The sequence below is a fragment of the Benincasa hispida genome, chromosome 1 (assembly GCF_009727055.1).
Source record: "Benincasa hispida cultivar B227 chromosome 1, ASM972705v1, whole genome shotgun sequence".
Classification (NCBI taxonomy): domain Eukaryota; kingdom Viridiplantae; phylum Streptophyta; class Magnoliopsida; order Cucurbitales; family Cucurbitaceae; genus Benincasa; species Benincasa hispida.
This window is the reverse complement of record NC_052349.1, coordinates 49,549,294-49,561,327: the sequence shown is the minus strand read 5'-3', so window position 1 is coordinate 49,561,327 and position 12,034 is coordinate 49,549,294.

The following is a 12,034-nucleotide window of genomic DNA, read 5'->3' as shown; positions in this document are numbered from 1 at the left end:
CAACTCCAAAATGAGACAAATGGGAGTTGAGTTGTCACAAGGGGGTGAGTTTAGGATGGCCATAAATAGAGGGGTTGGGCGAGAGGAATTTATTCATACCATCACCAAAATCTTTGTGTTGAGAGCTTATTTAGGGTGTTACGCTTGAGTAATTAGGCTACCAAGTTAATTGGAGTTCAAAAGAGCTAAGGTTGAATTGGTGAAACATTGGGGCCAACTCGGAGCATAGTGTCACACCCCGCCCCAGACCACCCTCTTAACCTAGAGAAGGACGTGACTGCAACAGTTATCAACCCTTTGGTTGACACTTACTGCCTAATAACTCTTGCAGAATAACTCTGATACCAAAAATATAGCATATATACAGCGGAATGTCTTTAAGCCAACAATTTATTAATTTAGAAACATAACATATTTAGAGTTATTACAACACTAGATTTACAAGTCCCAAAACCCAAAAACCCTAGTCCTTATATGAACAACAATAACATATGTACAATATTAACAGTAACCACCTAAACCGACGGGTTACAATTCTCTTATTCCTTTAATGGCAGAGCAGATGCAGAGCTATCTTCAGAGGATTTGACCGCTACCTGTGGGGGGGAAAAAGAAAACATTTGAAAACGGGGTGAGCTATGACTTAAGGAAGATAATTGATTCTCATGCAAAATCTCAATAAAGAGTTTAATTGAAATATAAGCTTCTACAGTACTTGTACTGTAGTATAAACATTTTCCAAGCATAAAACATATAAAGTTGTTTTAATCATAAAACAGTAAAACTATTTCTCAGTTGAGAATAACCCTTACTACTGTCTCTTATACACATCTAGATGTGTATAAGAGACAGGTTGAGAATAACCCTTACTATGGATAAAACAATCCCAACACCAACTGTTAGTCAAGAGAGAACCCTTTTGCTCAATCTCTAAATCTAACTACCTACGTGCACGTGGCCATACTAAGTACCGTCATACCTTAGGTACTTCTGTTCAGATACCTTCTCAAACGTCCTTCAGTATCTGGTTGGTTTGGTACCTTCTCAAACGTCCTTCAGTACCAATAGATACCTTCTCAAATGTCCTTCAGTATCTAGTTGGGCGGATACCTTCTCAAATGTCCTTCGGTATCGCGTTTTAAGTAAAACTAGTCATAAATGACTTTCTCTTTAAAGCATGTAAAGTATAACACATATAAAAACATAGATTTAAAGGTACTAATGCATGCTGAGTATATCTAACACATATAAATCGCTTTTTAACAATTTCTCACACATGCATGCGTTTAAAACATAATTCATAGTTTGCTTGGAAATCACTTTGTAAAACTAGCTAGCATGGGAATAATCTTCTTTAAAACATGCTTTCTATAACACGTTGTAATCAAACATTTTAAGAAAATTTTGTAGTCAAAACGTTTTAGCCTCTCACCTTGATTGCTTAGGAGCTTTTCTCTCTAGTAGCTCCCTTTTCTACCTCGGGCTCCCTTTTCACCCTTAGAATCCAGATTCAATTTACAGTTTAGATTGCTCATAGTTCTGGATCTTATTTTAAAATACTTTCTTCTACAAAAATATTCTAAAATGTCTCAAGAAGCTTACCCTAAAATTTGAGCTAAGAAATTCTCGTGATTTGGCAGGAATTATAGAATCTTCAAGACTAGCCCAAACTGATTCGACAGTCTGACCCTCTTGTCTTCTTCTCAGTTTCCAGCCCGATCCCTTCGAGCTTTTCTTTTCAAAGCCCTACTCTGAAAACTAGACTCTTAGAGCTTTCAGGTGGCTTTAAAATCACTCCAAACACAAGAGTAAATTGGGAGAACTCCTCGTCCCAAGTTGATGCGTCCTCCTCAAACCTCACTATCCAATGCATCCTCTATGTCTAACGCATGGATTTGGATCCAACGCAAGGTTTGCTCCACTCTCCCACTCTTTTATGGTATTTCTGAGTTTTGATCTAAAAAATGAAGTCTCTTGGCTCTATTTATGGGCGTCCAAACCTTCTTCGGAGTTGACACCACCTACTTGGCTGTATGGCCAAGTGTCTCCTTCTCACCTCATCAACGCAATGTTGTGATCATCATAAGCTAAGTGTCTTCTTCCCACCTTGCCAATGCATGAGCATCCAATATGATGCCACCACCTCAAGTTCTTAAGGTTTAAGGCTTTCCTCCCAAGAAGACACATGGTTTTGATGATGTTATCCTGATGATTTCATCCTTGTATGCGTCCAACTCATGGTTGCTCAACGCCTAATCCATAAGCAACGCATAGCCTCTACTCAACACATAGCAAGCCAATTCACTATCATGACAATTCAATTTAGCCATCTCAAGGAGCTAACCATCACCAACGCATAGGGTGACCGTCCATCCTCGATGCATGGCTCACTCGCACGGCTTGCTTGGCATGGATGCATGGTGCTGGCCACCAACGCATAGGTACGCTGCATAGGCCGGCCACTTGACGCATAGGCGTGGTTGGCCACATGGGCTGCGCGCGGTGCCTTGACGCTTGGCCGGGTGTTTAGGTGCATGGGCGTGCGGCGAGGCTACTCGACGCATGGGCTGCCTTTCCATGCATTCTTCGCCTACGCGTGTGCCTTCCAACGCATCATCTCCATTTTCCTTTTTCAGCCGCATGCCTTCACCAACAACTCTTCCAACGCATCAACATCACTCTAACACACAAAATTCTATACTTAGCAAAATTTCCAAAATTTTCCCCCAAAGTTAACCTTCCAAATTTCCTCTTTTCTTCAAATTTCCACTTTTTCCTCTACCATTCCACACGAGTTTCCACATCAACCTACTCATCACACTAGTCTTAGTAGGGAACATACTCAAGCAAAGAAATTAGGATTCGGGGTTCACACAGTCAGCCAACACATCACACAGCGCGCACGAATTGCACCTTGCAGTGTTGCGTCCGTCCATTGGCGCGCCTCACACGACGGCATCACCATGCTAGCCAACCCAGTAGCCCACCATGCAAGCATCACGCACACCTAATGCGTCAGCCCACTATGCGGCACAGCACGCCCACCCTGCCTACAACCAAATGCCCAACTGCCTACCACAGTCCAAATAACCTCTAAAGGGGCTAATTTTAGGATTTTGGCTAAATTGGAGTAGGGTAAGCTGGTACTTTTTATCATATAATGGTATTTTGGCTATTTTAACATTATTTATTGATATAACAATATTTAATTGAGGAATTTTCATTGATATGGAGGAATTCTCAGAAAGGTATTCTCAAGGTGATTTTAGTAGAGAAAACTCTGCTTACGGTGAGTGGTTATTTAGTTTTATGCATTGATATGTGAATAAATTTATATGTAAGTGCAAGATGCATGCTTATGATGTTATATTGCTTGCCATGATATTGTATGTGAAATTTCTATGGAAACTGAGATTATACCCGAAATACATAAGTTAGCATGCTTAAAAATGGTACTTGGCGGGAAAATATAGGCGGCCTTGATCGGCGGAAAATAATAGTCGATGACGACCGGCGGAAATATAGTCAAGATACCTAAGCATGACTAGCGGGAAAGAATTGTCGATGTGCACATTGGCGGGAAAAGCGGGTTATAGGAAAGTTTCCATAAAAAGTTGTTATGATTGTTAATATATGCATGATGTGAACATGCCAAGTAAAGCACGGGACTGGAAAATAATGATTGAATGAAATATACATGATCATGCATAGATTTATACTAAAGTTGTGATTATGTGATTGACTTCCCAAAAAGATTGTTTTGTAAAATGATTGTTATTCTAAAAGGCACCACTCACTGGGCCTAGTAACACACACTCTTCTAAATTTTTTCTTCTATCCCCTCCCCCCCCCCCCCCCTTTCCAGGTTGCAAAGCGAAGCGTTCAGGAAGGAGTCCATAACCACCAAAACACTAGCACTTTGTAAATTCTCAGGGCACGGCTCGGATCATGTGATAAAAGAATATAGGAAATTGAGCTATATGTATGAAATTTAGATAGATTATTGTAAATATATTAATGTCTTTAATAAATAAAGGGAGAAATGTTAAATTAAAATGTTGTCTTGGAATGCTACTAGTATATCTTCATACTCTCTTTCAAGTCTTAGGGCTAAGGCTTGGGAGGGGGTGTGACACGATATGCGGACAATTCTTCACCAGTCTTCTGAATCGCACACAGGCAGTGATAAGGGTCTCGTTATCCATCTGCTCAAAGTTCAGCACGTCCTTTCGTCATCTTGCGTTGACTGTCAAAGGGAAGAACTTCTTTATAAACCGTTCAACCAATTGATCCCAGGAAGTTATTTCATTCGGCTCTAGTGAATGAGCCCACCTCTTAGCCTCATCCCTCAAGGTGTAAGGGAAGAGGCATAGTTTGATACCTTCTGAGGTAACGCCAGGTATAGAGAAGTTACTGCACATCTCAACGAAACTAGTCAGATGGGCATGTGGGTCCTCACCTTGCAGACCCCCAAATTGCCCCGCATTCTGAATCATTTGAAGCATGACCGGTTTAATCTCGAATCTTACGTTCTCCTCAACTATCAGCCTTGAAATTCTGGGCAAAAAATCATACAGATTAGGCGCCGCGTAGTTTCTTATCGGGATATTGCGGTCAGTCGCAAGAAAAATGCGATCTTGCGCTGGTCGTCCCACCCCTTGATTCACTTCAGGTGCCACATTATCATTGTTATTTTCTGCCATGTTGGCTCTCTTTCGCCTTGCTCGATTCTGGCATGCCCTTGCGCGAAATGTACGCTCGATCTCTAGGTCAACCTTGAATTCTGGATCAGTTCCAATACTCATGAATCGTTAGACTGCTCTTCGCGATAAGCAACCAGTACAAAGAGATATATCCTGCAAAATATCACAAACGTACTCAACACTAACCGTTACCAATCCTCGACAACGGAACCATAAACTTGTTGACTTGAGATTTATTGTGTACTGTGCATGATGATGTGCTACAAGCTCATGTTGCCATAAACTTGTAACGCTAAATTTAATGTTATGCTGTGTTATTGCTTATGCACATTTTATATGATACTACTTCTAGATGTATGCGTTGTTAACTATATGCTTGTAGTATGCTATGGAGTAATGTGTTGTCACAAGTTTCCTTGCGCTAAAACCAAGTATAATTCCAACACAAGTTTCTCAGAGTAATCCGAGGTCGAACACAGGGATTGTTTTCGTTAATGTGTTACTTTTGTGATATATGCGACCGATTTTTACAATTAATAAAGAGTTTGGTTTGTACATGAATTTAAAATTGCGGTAAAGTAAAGTTGTGTTAATAAAATAAATTGCGATGAAAATAAACCTAAGCTAACGTGATACAAGATACAAGATACATGATATACATGATCTGAGTTCGAGACTGACTGTGAAGTTTATACAAAGGATCGTGGTATGTGATGGCAAGTATTTATGGATGAATCAGAAAGAGAAGGAATAATTAGTAAAAGCATCGCAAGTTTGTTAATTTTGTTAAAGATGCATCTAAGGTTCCGCTTTCCCTTGGCGTACACCTCTCGGTGATCGGTCGCGTTCCCATATCTCTATGGTGAAATAGGGATGAACGTGATGAATGCAAGGTGGCTTCCATCTCTGAAAGTACTTCTCACTTTTAGTTAACACATTCTTCCAACCCTCTCTCGATAGGTAGAATGACATCTTCACTTCTGCTCTCACAGGTGAAGATGCCGTCTAGCATGCTTTGACTAAACTTAATTATCTCCTTAACCCAATTAATTTACTTTCTTAATTATTGCTAATTATCCAGGGGATTAAGAAAACATCGTAGAGAAAGTGAATTATGGATGAATGGAAATAGGCAGAGAGATGATAATGGAAATGATCATAACATTTAATTATAGAATTAAGCGTCTGATACATGGTGTGAATGATAAACTAAGAAGATGAATACAAGTGATGATAAAAAGATAGAAACAAATACAGAAGAGTGTCAACGTCTTGACACCGATCTGGACGGTAGTTTTGCTTGTCGACGTGTGGAATGAATGAAGAAAAGAACTTCCCTCTCAGGCTTGCTCTTCTTAGTAGAAGTGACCTTCGTATAGAGCTTTGACAGTGGGGATAGGAAGGATTCCTTGCCCAGAGACTCATCTCTCAGCCTTGTCTCTTGATTCTTCTCGAATCTACTCTGATTAGTCGCTAAACTAGTCTCTCTCTCAGATAAGTATGTACACGTTTCTATGTATTCAAGCCTCTTTTTCAGTGAAATTTTAGAAGCTATTTATAGACGAGCTTGACTATCTACAGTGTGCTCCCCACTGTATTGTTATGGTAGTTCTGGAAATGGTGGAGTGAATATTCCTTCTATTATGTAATCAATCCCGTCAGAAATGCACAACGGTCAGCTGTACACGCGTCAGAATCCTTCACAATTGTGTTGCTCTTTACATCTTCGATCGTTCGCCTGCATGTGGTGTTTTTTTTTATTACCGCATGCGGTTGAGATTGCGTTGATTACTAGCTCTTGATCGACTGTCGCATGCACCGCGTTGATCATCTATTCATTCCTAAATGATGGGTGTAATGCGACGTAAATGCGTTGTTCTTTTTATCTTGAGCCATGAACACATGCGGTGACTTGATTTCCTACAACACAGATCAGAAACATTCCATTTTATCATCGCAATGGTGTCAATGTGTGTATTGATGACAATTTATAATTCTTGTATTTCTTAGCCAATTTCCATACAATTGACACCCTTTTCCTTTCTTTTAGCCGCAATATCTAAATAAAACAGTATAAATAACTTATATTTCTACAAGTTATCAGGTGACGCTAGGGATGGAGAAAGTACTGCACATCTCGACAAAGCTGGTAAGATAGGCGTGTGGGTCCTCACCTTGTAGGCCCCCAAATTGCCCCGTGTTTTGTATCATTTGGAGCATGATTTGCTTTATTTCAAAATGTGCGTTCTCCTCAACTATTGGTCTTGAAATTTCAGGTGAGAAGTCGTAGAGATTGGGCGTCGCATAATTCCTCATTGGGATATTGCGGTCAGTAGCAAGAAAGACGGGATCTTGCGCTGGCCAATTTACCCTTTGATTTCCTTCAGGTGCCTCGTTATTGTTGTCTGCCATATTGACTCTTCTTCGCCTAGCTCTGTTCTGGCATGCCCTTGCACGAATAGTACGCTCGATCTCTGGGCTCAACTTCGAATTCTGGATCGGTTCCAGTACTCATAAATCGTCAGACTGCTCTTCGCGATAAACAGCCAGTACAAAGAGATCTGTCCTGCAAAATACCACAAAAGTATTCAACACTAACCGTTACCAATCCCCGGCAAAGGCGCCATAAACTTGTAACGAAGATTTGTGTTTTATCATTATGCATATAGGCAATGATGAATATGAAAGATACAAGCTCATGTTGCCATAAACTTGTAACGAATACGACATGTAAGTCTATCTGATGCGCCAATGAATGAATGAATGCTCTAATTGCGCTTGAGTTCTTTTGTAATAAAGATTATTTTTTTCCGATACTACATTGTGAATATACGTTGTTAATGATATGCTCGTAGTATGCGATGTAGTAGTGCATGTCATAAGTTTCCTTGCGCTGAAACCAAGTATAATTCCAATGCAAGTTTCTCAGAATGATCCGAGATCGAACATAGGGATTGTTTTCGTTAATGTGTTACTTATGTGATACATGTGACTGGTTTTTATTAATGAATAAAGAATGTTTGTTTATACAGGAATATAAATTGCGATGAAATAAAATTGCGTTGATAAAATAAAACCTAAGCTAATATGATACATGATACAAGATACATGATACATGATATTGAGGTCGAGAACTGACTGTGAAGTTGTACAAAGAATCGATGTATGCGATGGCAAGTCTTTATAAATGAAGCAGAAAGAGAAAGAGTAAATAGTAAGAACATCGCAAGTTTGTTAATCATGTTAAGGACGCAACCAAGGTTCTGTTTTCCCTTGGCGTACACCTCTCAGTGATCGGCCGCATCCCCATATCTCTATGGTGAAAAAAGGATGAACGTGATGAACGCAAGGTTGTTTCCATCTCTGGAAATACTTCTTGCTTTAGTTAACGCATTCTTCCAACCTTCTCTCGATAGGCAAAATAACATCTTCACTTATGCTTTCACAAGTGAAGATGCCGTCTAGCATGCTTTAGCTAAACTTAATTATTTCCTTAACACAAATTAACTCACTCACTTAATTCTCACTAATCACCCAGGCGATTAATAACACATCATGGAGAAAATGGATTATGGATGTAGAGAAAAAGATAGAGAGATGACAATGGTGACTACCATTTTAATTCTAAAATTAAGCGTTTGATACATGGTGTGAATGAAGAATTATGGAAGATGAATACAAAAGATGAAATAGAGATTAGAAATAAATACAGAAAGAGTGTCAATGTCTTGACACAGATTTCGAATAGAGATTATGCTTGCTGGCGTGTGGAAGTGGTGGAGAGTAAAGCTTCCCTCTCAAGCTTGCTTTCCTGGTAGAATTGACCTTCGCACAGAGCTTTAGCTATGGGGATTAGAAGGATTCTTTGCTCGAAGACTCACCCCTCGGCCTTGTCTCGTGGTTATCCTGGATCTACTCTGGAAGTCACTTCAGACCAGCTTCTCTCTCAGAATCAATATACGCACGTCTCTATGTATTCATGTATATTTTTCAGTGAATTTGCATAGGAGATTCATAGGCGAAGCTTGGCTCTTTGACTTTGTGGTCCACACTTTATAGTTATGGTAGTTCCTGAAATGGCAGAGTGAAAATTCCTTCTGTTACGCAATCAATTCGTCAGAAATGCACAACTGAAAGTTGTACATTTTTCAGAATCTTCCGCAAATGCATTGCTCTTCACATCTTCGATCATTCGCTGCATGTAGTGTTGTTATTTATTACCGCATGCAATTGAAATTGCGTTGATCATCTCTTCGTTCTCAATTGATAGGTGCAATGTGACGTAGATCCGTTGTTTATTTTATCTTTAAGTCATAGTGCCTCATACGGTGTCATTCCGATACTCGAATGGTAACTATTGTTATACACAAATTCGATCAACGACAGATGCGTATCCCAACAGCCCTTGTATTGCAATACACATGCTCTCAGCATGTCCTCTAATGTCTGAATCGTCCGTTCAGACTGACCATCCATCTGTGGATGAAAAGTTGTACTAAAATATAACTTGGGTCCCATAGCTTTCTGTAAGCTAGGCCAAAACTTCGATGTAAACCTGGAATCTCGATCTGATACAATCGAAACTGGAGCCCCAAATTGACTCAAAATTCAATCAACATATAGCTTAGCTAATTGATCTAGGGTAAAAGTAACTTTAACAGGTAAAAACTTAGCTATCTTTGCCAATCTATCCACAATTACCCATATAACATCATAGCTCGCTGGTGTCCTAGATAAACCAAACAGGAAATCCATTGTAACATGCTCTCATTTCCATTCTGGTACTAGGAGTAGATTAAGCAATCCTGCTGACCTCTATTGTTCAGGCTTAACTTGTTGACATACTAAACATCTGTCAAAATACTCTGTTATTTCTCTTTTCATACTAGGCGACCAGTACGATCTCTTTAATGTCTGTACATCTTCGTACTGCCTAGATGCATAGCATAAGCTGAACTATGTGCCTCTTCCAGAATAGCCTGTTTAAGTGTTAAGTTATTAGGTACACATACCCTACCTTCTTTTAATAGCACTTTGTCTGCTCTTAACTGGTAGTCCGTCCTCAGACCTTTACCTACTTCTTCAGCTAACTTCTGAAGATCAGAATCTTTTAACTGTTCACGTAGAATATCTTCTACGAGAGTAGGACATACTTGAAATGAAGCTAGTAAACCTCCTGTTTGACCAACTGATAATGTTACCTTAGCATTAAACAACTCATGTATCAGTACAATTTTCACTGAAAAGATAACAGCTCTGGCTGATCTGGTCTTTCGACTTAGAGCATCAGCCACCACATTTGCTTTACCTGGGCCGTAATCAATTGTACAGTCACAATCTTTGATCAACTCGATCCATCTTCTCTATCTCAAGTTTAGCTCTTTTTGATCAAAGATATACTTCAGACTTTTATGATCAGTGAATATATGACAACGTTGACCAAACAGGTAATGTCTCCAAAACTTTAGAGCCATAACAACTGTTGATAACTCTAAATCGTGCGTAGGGTAGTTACATTTATGTTTCTTTAACTGACGAGAAGCATAGGCTACTACCTTTCTTTCTTGCATCAACACACATCCTAACCCTTGTCGGGATGCATCATAATAAACCTCAAACTCTTTACCTGGTGTAGGTAAAGTCAACACTAGTGCTGACACTAACCTCTATTTCAACTCTTGAAAATTGTGCTTACATTCTGGCGACCATTCAAACTTCACACCTTTTCTGGTCAGGTTTGTCAATGGTAGAGCTATTTTAGAAAAGCCCTCCACGAATCTCCTGTAATAACCTGTTAAACCCAGAAAACTGTGTACTTTTGATGGATCGTTCCCAATTGATTATTGCTTCTATCTTTTCGGAATCTACGCTAACTCCGTCAGCTGAAACTATATGCCCAAGGAATACGACTTGGTTTAACCAAAAATCACACTTATTGAACTTGGCATATAACTTCTTTTCTCTTAGCATTTGCAACACCATCCTCAGATGTTCCTTATGTTTTTCTACACTACTAGAATACTAGTATATCGTCTATGAAAACTATCACAAACTAATCCAGATAAAGATGAAATATCCTATTCATCAAGTCCATAAATACCGCAGGTCCATTCGTCAATCCAAATGGTATTACTAGGAACTCATAATGTCCATTTCTAAAAGCAGTCATTGGAACTTCTGTGTCCTTCACCTTCAATTGGTGATAACCTGAACTCAAACCTATCTTAGAGAACACTGTGGCTCCCTTTAACTAATCGAAGAGATCATCTATACGAGGCAATGGGTACTTATTCTTAATGGTCACCTTATTCAACTATCTATAGTCTATACATAATCTGAGAGTACCGCCTTTCTTCTTGAAAAACAAGACACTCCTCAAGTTGACACACTAGGTCTAATGTACCCCTTATCCACGAGTTCCTGTAACTGAACTTTTAACTCCTTCAGTTCTATTGGCGCCATCTTATATGGTGCTTGAGATATAGGTGTTGTACCTGGAACTAACTTAATAGTAAACTCTACTTACTTGTCAGGTGGTTAGCCTAGTAACTCTTCAGGGAACACATCTAAGAATTCTTGTACCACAAGTATATCCTCAGGTCTCAACTTCCTATCCTGTGAAACTGCCACATAGGCTAAATAAGCTTCGCATCCCTTACTCAACAGCTTCCTAGCCTTCACTGTTGATATTAAACTTCCTAGAAGTATTCTCTTACTTCCTACCAGAGTTATCTATTTTTCACCTGGTTTCCTAAACATTATTTCTTTCTTAAAACAATCCACAATGGCATAGTGTTTACTTAGGAAATTCATACCTAAGATAAGATCAAACTCTAGTAACTCTAGTGGAATCAAGTCAACCCATAAACTCCGATTCCCAAGAATTACTTCACAATTCCTATAATACTCATGTACAACTAGAGTATCTTCTACAGGCATAGAGAAATAAATCCTCATTCATATGCTCAAGCACTCTATCTATATGCAATGCACACATGCTAGATATGAATGAGTGCGTATCATCAGGATCAAATAACGCATAAGCGGACTGATTACATAAAGTTATCGTACTAGTTACGACATCTGGAGTCTCTTCCACTTCATAGTGTGTCACAACATATACTATACCCTGCTGCTGTTGCTATTGCTGTTGGGGTCGTCCAGCTACCCCTTTCTACTTAGCTGCACTAGATCCCTCACCTCTAGCTTCAGTCGTTCTAGGTTGGTCTACAACCTGGGTAACTCCTCTTTGTTCACCCTGTGCTCTATGACCTAGCTAGGGACAATCTTTCTTGAAGTGCCCCGCTTGTCCGCACTGAAAACTTCTCATA